Source organism: Hyalella azteca, unplaced genomic scaffold (assembly GCF_000764305.2).
Source record: "Hyalella azteca isolate HAZT.00-mixed unplaced genomic scaffold, Hazt_2.0.2 contig11040, whole genome shotgun sequence".
Classification (NCBI taxonomy): Eukaryota; Metazoa; Arthropoda; class Malacostraca; order Amphipoda; family Hyalellidae; genus Hyalella; species Hyalella azteca.
The window spans coordinates 16,581-26,681 of record NW_025941052.1 but is presented as its reverse complement, the minus strand read 5'-3'; positions in this window follow the sequence as shown (position 1 = coordinate 26,681).

Genomic DNA, 10,101 nt, shown 5'->3' with positions numbered 1-10,101 from the left:
CGAACACCTACTGGTTAGAATCTCACGTGACATGCTCCGACCTGCGCTGCATGCGAAATGTTCTCAATGGCAGCAAAATTCGCTCCTACATTTCCCATGGCTAAAATCCAGTCTTGAAAACTCTTCGTTGCAATTTTATTGTACGGTTCTTTACACCAATTATTGATAGATTAATTTATCGTTACATATTAATTGGAAAAACATTGTTGAATTTGTACTGTGTTTTGTGGTAACAATGTTCGCTCAGCTGACACTTCACGATGAGGATTGCATGCATCCTGAAGCGCCTGCTGTTATAACGAACTGTTCAGGCAGAGCAGCGTGGCGAAAATTCGTTAAATTGAGTTTGATTTATGAGAGTGAAGAATAGCGATGGAGTTGCAGCACGATTATTTCTGGAGTCATATTGTGAGAGTGCTTTACGTGAAGATGATTCTCTCCTCGAAGATTGTTTATATACGGTACAAAGAGCAGTAATTCTTGTCGATATGTTGTATGATATTACCAGCATACGATAATTGCTCGTGTGCGAGCCAATATAAGTTTCTGCGTAACATAAATCAAATTAGGCAGAAAATAACTTGCAAAAATTATGAAGGTAATTATTTATTTGATAAACAACAAGTAAAATTCAAACTTTTGTCTACTTTGTAATCAATAATTTGATTGAACAGTTTTATTCTGTTTAATCTTGTGCTTATCCTCCATGTTAATGAATGTTACTGAAATTTAAGAGGAAATTCTGTGCAATGATAGCCACAGTCTACTCGCAGCTCGCGGCTGTTCTATATATCAGCCCATCGTTAGAGCTTCGGCCAAAGGTAGAGCGCCAAAGGTAGTGGAGAATGCGGTAAAGAAGTGCCTCCGTTATCATTGTAACTGAAAACGAGTTCAGAAATGGTATATTGCCGTAGCATTGTTAAATATAACATTTTCTATGAAGTGCCGCGCATTTATACAATTTCCACGAGCTTTTACTGAAAAGAGCGCGGCCCTATGAGAATTTACTTACGTAAGAGGCAGTTGCGTTTTACCAATGTAGCTGTACGACAAGAGTGATTTCGCCGAATATTCAACAGCATACCCATTACGTGTCTATACGAACTATACTTTTTCCAGTAACAACTGTATTTTTGGATCAGGATAAAAAACTTTTAAGAACCGGGCATCACTTGCAGCATTTATCTTCTCGCAAATCATCAGTGAATTTATTGGAACAATATTTTGAATCAATTTCACGAGGAAATTTCTAAATTGGTGCGAATGCATTTAATTATCAGAGTCTTCCTTCTTATTGGTAGCTGTAAATTATTCTTTCTTCGTACGCGCGTTTAGCTCTTAAATCTCAGTATTCTTACTTTGAACAATTTTAACCCAGACTCTTAACATTCGTTTTCTACAATTACGACTTTAATAATTAATCGTCGAATAATCTCAATCCGGAGAATAATAAATTTCAGTGACGTGTCAGCGTCTTCATTACATGGATGGAAAATAGTGTTATTGAAATGTAAAAAAGTTTACGTTTCTCCTGCAATATAAGTTTATGTGAACTAGCTGTAAAATTCTTATATTTCTTTCATCCAATAAACGCAACTCGTATTAATGAAAGTAATAAGTCATTATCGACGTCTTGATGTTAGTATTACCACATATGACATGCCGGAGTGCAACGCGTGTGCGAAAATATTCGTTTGGGGAAACGGGAATGTGCAATAATCTTATGAAATCAGATTTAAGATTTGAAAAAAACTTTTGATAAAATTTATAATGGCTTATGAATGACGAGGGCGGAATTTGGCCGCAGATTTATTGTTGTATGCTCTATTTGGCTTGTTACCAGATGTGTATAATGAAAATACTTCTATGTTACGAACAATAACACCGAATAAAGAAATTAATACTTTGCTGACTTTCCTATTTATCCTTGTGCGTAAAATCAAGAAATTATCTAATAGAACATGAATTTAAAAATAAAACAAAGAACCACCTCGTATCAATTAAAACTTCATCAAAAATTTAGTTTAAAAAAAGTGGGGGGCTCGCTGCCCCACGTTGCCCTATTGGTAAAAATCTAGTGATGCTGTGTAAACCGGAATTCATCACTTTAATAATGAATGGGCTGCATTTAGTTATAAACACAACACATTTTTACTTAAACATTTGCAGACATGAAGGTAGGAGAAATTTACAAATAAAATTTTTAAAGAGGCTGCTAAAACTAAACTAAAGTTCAACTAAAAGAAGAAGCGTCAAAAGTTCTGTCAACGGTCAAGTGCCAAAGTAACAGCTTGGCAGAACTTAACACCAAGTACGACCAAGTACCAAAGTAACAGCTTGGCAGAACTTAACACCAAGTACGACCAAGTACCAATGTAACAGCTTGGCAGAACTGAGCACCAAGTACGACCAAGACGAAAAACGCGCATTCGTACCGAGGACGACGCTGAAATGTGACTCGATATTCAACCGTCGCGTGCAAGCGAGAAGGCAGTTCTCTTGATGAATGAAGATCATTCACTCACGACCAACATGAAGATTCTGTCCTTAAAATTTAATCCCATCATGTAAATAAGCTCAAAATTTTATTAGTGGCTGAAAAATATATTAACTTACCAGACAATTTATTCATCATGAGTCACACATTAACCTTTGCTTCAATTCATGAAGCCTTTCTTTGTACTATAGGAAGTTCATAAACAGATTTGGAGAATATTTATTTAAATTCCCTGATGATTTAACTGAATAATAGCAGCCTAGAGTTTGTAGAGTATGCAACAATGTTGAATCCATGAAACTTCGGAGAACACACTAACTTCTCTTAGACTTAAATTTGAAATAATAAAGATTTCAAACCTTTTCTCTCACTACTTCACAAAGTATCACACCCGCAGTGTTGTGTGAAGTTCTATCAAAAATCTAAATCAATTTATTGTACTGATTTAACCGCGAGTGTTTGACACCGTAAAGCTCGCGCGCGATAGAAGCTTTACTTTTAATAAGTTTAGACTCCAGGATCTATACTTTTAAAATTCGCTAAGTGAACGTAAGTACTTACGCGCTATTCTCTTGTCTATGATTGGTGGATTTTGCTTGAAAGGCCGTCAATGATTGGCTGATGAACTTACAACCTCTTAACTTTTTTTTAAAGTATAGGCCCAGGAGTTTTAAGCTCCCCACAGCAAAACGAAGTACAAGGCGCCCTGCGTAGCGACCGCAGTCTTGGCGCTCGGCCAACTCATTCACAGACTGGGAACGGCCGCGGTTCCCAGATTCCCGCCACCCACGCATTCCAGGAAGTAGCTGGCGGGCTTGTAGTCCCAACCGCGCCTGTATAGTTCCTGAATTTTTTATGTGTTGGTGTGTTGTGTTGCTGTGTTTTGTTGGTGTGGTGTGTTGTGTTGCTGTGTTGTGTAGTTGCATTTTTCGGTGTGTTATGTAAGTCATATGTGTGTGTGTGTGTGTTTTCTTTTACCTCTCAAATACAAGGTAACATTTCTATCGATTCAAGCAATAATCACAGTTCAAGTAAAGTAATACAAGTCTCGACAGTCGAAGATATAAACATAACCAAAATTGGTGTATTGTTGAATTCATTACTTTTCTTGACCGCAACAAAAAAATGTTTCCAACATCGATCTCTGTTTACTTTGTTTCATTCATAAGGACCTGAGAGCTGCGGCTGCAGCTGCAGCGCTATCGTGCCCAGAATAGCGCGGGGGGCGCGGGGGGGGGCGACGCGCGGTCCAGGAATAGACCTGCAGTTCGATCGCCAGCGCCGATCTTTCCTGTACTTTCAAGATCGCCGCACTCGCGGTTACGTTCTCAAAAATCTGACCTCACGATTGCAAGGTCATCCGAAGTCTAAAAACGTTTTTAAATCGGTGTTTCTGAAGATTTAGTCTGTAGATTCGGTTTCATAGAAAACAAAACATTTGTCGAATTTATGATCGAGAATATTAAGAGAAAAACTTCAGTAAGATTAATTGGTTGCGTGTCTCGGATTCATTCGTTCGGATTATTTTAGCAAATGTAAATACTGTAGTTTTTAAGTATCATTGAAATTTCTTACACTTGAACAGGTTACTTGCAGTTTTTTTCGCTCTTTAAATCGATAGTGAAATATTGCCATTCATTTTATTGGGACAACTCAATTAGAAAACACTGATCGTCTTCCTCTTCTCTTGGGCAAACGCAAATTTTATTGTAACATAGCAACTTAACCCTCAGGATGAAAATATTCTTAGGTGGTAATAATTAACTCAAATATTTGTTGTTGTGAAGGAAGAAGATCCTTCCACTATTATCGACACATTATTCAGTAAAAATTTTGTAAATTATTCTGTTTCACTTCAATAATTCTCAGTTATATCTCGTCAATTCGTCAATGACGCCGATAGCATTAATTTTAATGGAATGTATGCCAAATGAAAATTTTTTCCAAAAGTAAAAATTTTTAGACTGACTGTCCAATTATTGAGTCCAGCAAGAGATTGGGTTATTTAATGTTCGGCTCAATATCATTGAGACGCGTTTTCATTTAGAAGAGAATAAAATGTTATAAATTCGTTTGCATAGTCGACGTTCTCTTCATCAGAGGAACGAAATTCTTAGGAATGATATATTATAGCCTATGTCGGACCGCAGAATAAGTGAATCTTGTAATCTCAAACCACCATAAATATTGTGTACTGAAAAGGTTTCGAGGAAGAGGTCAGGGAATATAGCTGCTTCTGTTTTAAGCCAGCGCGCATCAGAGCTCAAGGCGAAGACGGCAGCAGACACTGTGTTGCAGCACGACATGCAACAGGTTGCGTCGTGGCAGACACTGTGTTGCAGCACGACATGCAACACGTTGCGTCGTGGTAGACACTGTGTTGCAGCACGACATGCAACAGGTTGCGTCGTGGCAGACACTGTGTTGCAGCACGACATGCAACAGGTTGCGTCGTGGCAGACACTGTGTTGCAGCACGACACGCAACAGGTTGTGTCGTGGTAGACACTGTGTTGAAGCACGACATGCAACAGGTTGCGTCGTGGTAGACACTGTGTTGCAGCACGGCATGCAACAGGTCTGGTAAATACATTAGGTAAACTTACTATTTCGGTGCGCAATTAAACTCATTACCAAATTACCGCCTCTATGTTCTCCAGGAGCATTGCTCCACGAAAACAAGTTATTGATTCATTAAATTGGTTAAATTTTAATGATCCAACCTCGATCTCATTCATTTTATTTATTTTATTTACTAGGGATCGAGGAGTTGTAAGAAGTTGATAAATTTTTATTTGTTTGCTTGGAATGAACTCCACTTCAGGGAGCACCTCTACGGCTCCAGGTTCGACCGTCATGCATTGGTAAAAGATTTTCGAAAGAGGGATTTTAGTGTCATCCGCATCTACAAACATATTTACATCCAAATATAATAAACATTGCAAACCATCAGATCCTCTTAGACTCGCAGGCTGGCATGTTCGAGAAGGCTCCAGCAGTTTTAATTATTTAGGAGGCGGCGCCGAGAAGCCAATGCCCTCTCTTCTGTACGGCGCGGTATAAATAGCGTCCAGGTTTTCTATTGTTGGCACCCGCGGATATTCCTGAACGTGGAGAGCGCGCAGCCTGCAGCTCGTCACCTAAATTAGCCCCCAAGATATTTTCACTTTCATCGGCCGAAAATAGGCGAGCGGGAAAGGTTGTCCGCTGAGGGCCCAATTACTACAGGCATTGCTGCCTGACACAGCAGCGTTGCTGGCAGCCATACTGCACCTGACTGTGATGGCGATCTGCACGGTGCTGATGGTCGAATTTCGAGTTTCTGATGGATGAGTGAACTACTGACGACGTGTGGAACATCGCTGCATATGTCACCACATTGCTAGGCTCTCCTTCACAGAGGGAGCATCAGGCGTCCTCTACATAAACACCCTGGGCATATGCGTATATCAGCATGGGTTTATTGTGGCCATTGCTTTTGGTGTGAGGCTCATATACGCGGAATGCCTCAGCCATAATACACGACGTTTTTGTCTCCATGCAAGCGAAGTCAATGACCGAGAGCTAGTTTAAGAAATACATTAAAAGTACTATCAATTAAACCAAGAATTAAAATGCGTTCTGTGCTGTGCCTTTGTTTTAGTTTCATGTTTACATTTTCGTACTAATTTGATGACTGGATTGATGATTAATTGCAGGAATATGATGGAAAATTGTAATTGTTCTAGAATATCTTCCCAATTGTGAATATATATGTTCCAGAATATCTAACCTTAAACCATAACCGTAATCTAACATTAAATTATGAACATTCGTAAGAGTTATATAGGGAGATGTTTAAATTATTTATGGACTTACATCGCAAATTTTCCTAAATTTTATTGCGATAGCACTAGATTTCAAACTGTCACCCACATAAGATATTCATAATTTTGAATTTGATTGAAAATTTCAGCCTAATCTTAAATTTTTTATACGATAAATGGCAATATTATGGTCCATCAAATCCATAGAGATTTTTTTGCAACCTGAGCGACGAATTGTGCCTTCAGTTGCATGTAATTGCATAATGTATGACATCAGAACTGCATGTATTAAAACTACCACTAAAGCAAGTTATTGTTTTGAAGCTCTACTCGAGCAAGTGCTGGAGGTATAGAGGCTGAGGGCAGGACTAGAAGGTAGATAATGGTGGTAGCTGCGTGAGGTAGAGGCTGAGGGTAGACCCACAGGGTAGATAATGGTGGTAGCTGCTGGGGGTAGAGGCTGAGGGCAGGTCTAGAGGGTAAATATTGGTGGTAGCATCGGAAGGTAGAAACTGAGGGTAGGTCTAGAGGGTAGATATTGGTGGTAGCATCGGAAGGTAGAAACTGAGGGTAGGTCTAGAGGGTAGATATTGGTGGTAGCATCGGAAGGTAGAAACTGAGGGCAGGTCTAAAGGGTAGATATTGGTGGTAGCATCGGAAGGTAGAAACTGAGAGTAGGTTTAGAGGGTAGATATTGGTGGTAGCATCGAAAGGTAGATTCTGAGGGTGGTCACTGAGTAGCGCTGGGGACAGGCTCTGAAATTGACGGCAGGAGGTGGAAGGTTGGGTGCACATACTGAGGGAGGGCTGGAGGGACAGCTGCTGAGGGCTGCAATCAATGGTGCTGACGTATTCACAGTTGCCACACGCTGCCACACAGCTGCCATACAGCTGCCACACAGCTGCTACACAGCTGCCACACAGCTGCTGAGTGCAGCCTAGCAGCATTGCTGTGGAGCAGTAGAGCATTCGACCCGCTCAATCCTACCATTCATAGCAGGAGAAATTTGTAGCACTTTTATGTTGTGAAGTTCTCGTTATATTAATAGAGTTGCAGGCAGTATGAACGGCATTGAAATAGGAGCAGCTATAAATATTATCTATTGGATATCTCTGGGATTGCTTTTTTAAAGCATCCTTGTATAGGATTCTTTCGATTGACAAAAAATAGAGATATGAATTGCTGTTAATAAAATCTTAATAAGCAGATAAAAGCGGGGACTGCGAAACAGATGGCAATTTGCTAATTCTGATTGAACATTTGTAGTTTAATTTTTAGTGAATAATTACAATATAACATTTTTAATCAATTGGCTTTTATCTTATGTTTAGTGGGCATTTACATCGCTCAGGAAAGTTACTATTTACATCGCTCATTATATTCATGTTAGACAAATTTCAATACACGTTTTATTATAGAGTGACAGTGATAACTGCACTAATTTACGCCTCACCACCACCACCACCATAACACCGCTACCGGCCNAGAGCTCTGATAGAACGTGGCCTGCTGTTCAGAGCTCTGATAGAACGTGGCCTGCTGTTCAGAGCTCTGATAGAACGTGGCCTGCTGTTCAGAGCTCTGATAGAACGTGGCCTGCTGTTCAGAGCTCTGATAGAACGTGGCCTGCTGTTCAGAGCTCTGATAGAACGTGGCCTGCTGTTCAGAGCTCTGATAGAACGTGGCCTGCTGTTCAGAGCTCTGATAGAACGTGGCCTGCTGTTCAGAGCTCTGATAGAACGTGGCCTGCTGTTCAGAGCTCTGATAGAACGTGGCCTGCTGTTCAGAGCTCTGATAGAACGTGGCCTGCTGTTCAGAGCTCTGATAGAACGTGGCCTGCTGTTCAGAGCTCTGATAGAACGTGGCCTGCTGTTCAGAGCTCTGATAGAACGTGGCCTGCTGTTCAGAGCTCTGATAGAACGTGGCCTGCTGTTCAGAGCTCTGATAGAACGTGGCCTGCTGTTCAGAGCTCTGATAGAACGTGGCCTGCTGTTCAGAGCTCTGATAGAACGTGGCCTGCTGTTCAGAGCTCTGATAGAACGTGGCCTGCTGTTCAGAGCTCTGATAGAACGTGGCCTGCTGTTCAGAGCTCTGATAGAACGTGGCCTGCTGTTCAGAGCTCTGATAGAACGTGGCCTGCTGTTCAGAGCTCTGATAGAACGTGGCCTGCTGTTCAGAGCTCTGATAGAACGTGGCCTGCTGTTCAGAGCTCTGATAGAACGTGGCCTGCTGTTCAGAGCTCTGATAGAACGTGGCCTGCTGTTCAGAGCTCTGATAGAACGTGGCCTGCTGTTCAGAGCTCTGATAGAACGTGGCCTGCTGTTCAGAGCTCTGATAGAACGTGGCCTGCTGTTCAGAGCTCTGATAGAACGTGGCCTGCTGTTCTGAGCCTGTCTCTTATACACATCTAGATGTGTATAAGAGACATGTCCCGCACCGTGTCCCGCACCGTGTCCCGCACCGTGTCCCGCACCGTGTCCCGCACCGTGTCCCGCACCGTGTCCCGCACCGTGTCCCGCACCATGTCCCGCACCGTGTCCCGCACCGTGTCCCGCACCGTGTCCCACATCATGTCCCGCACCGTGTCCCGCATCATGTCCCGCACCGTGTCCCGCACCATGTCCCGCACCGTGTCCCGCACCATGTCCCGCACCGTGTCCCGCATCATGTCCCGCACCGTGTCTCGCACCGTATCGCCCGTGTCACGCTGGACAGCAACGTTGCCATAGGCCCGGTGTCGGGGCGATCTGCCTATCGACGGAGGACGACGAAGGCGGCGCATCAGCATGACCACGGATGAGAACGTCCTAAACTTGACTTTGAGACACTCGCGTAGCTTAACGTTTGTTGGCTCTTACATTGCATGTTGATAGGATCCCACACTGCATTCTACGGGTACGAGCATTCACTACATTAGACAAAAAGTCCATAGAGTCCGTTCCACTAATTTCAGATCTACTCCTGTTCTCAGTATAGGTCAGTTCTTACCTAAACTGTAATTGGCAAAGTCGTCGACGATGTCTGCATCACGGATCAGGCTGCACGACACGCAACAGGTTGCCTGGATGCCGTGCAGGATCAGGCTGCACGACACGCAACAGGTTGTGTGGAGGCCGTGCAAGATCAGGCTGCACGACACGCAACAGGTTGTGTGATGGCTGGCAGGTAACAAGGATCCCAATTATTCCTGATATTGTAAGTTATGCAGCTTACATTAATAGGAGGCTGTCGATTTTATTGCAGCTCACTAGTCCAACTTCTCTATCCATTGCTGGAAATTCCGCCACCTTTGCTGAGGTTAACTTTAATTGAAAAAATTCTGAGTGGGCCCTGCCAGAATATCGGCCCGATAATAGAATTTCTGTTATTTTCTTATAAAATTTTGACCAGCAATAAATAAATTTTGGAGGCCAACTCATTGGGACGAAAACCAACTTCGAATTAACATTCTTTAATTTTACTCAAGATTACTTTTGAAACTTAATGGCTTTTCTAAATCACTCGGCTGCAAAATCTTTTGTCACCATTTTGAATTAAGCGGAATTTCGAAATGGTCGTGCAAACATCTAAAGTTAATTTAAACCGCTTGTATGCACATAGTTATATTTATCTGGAGGACGTTAAAGCGCGACTTAACGTTTTTTTTAGCCGAATTAAGTCCTCACCGTTTATTTCTTAAAAAGTGAAGACCTGGAAGGTTCTGGACACTCGAATCCGGTCAATCATGAAGCAGAAAAGAACTTTAGCAAATGGCTACTGAAATTTCCCCAATATCAAATGGCATTTTACTGCGCACAG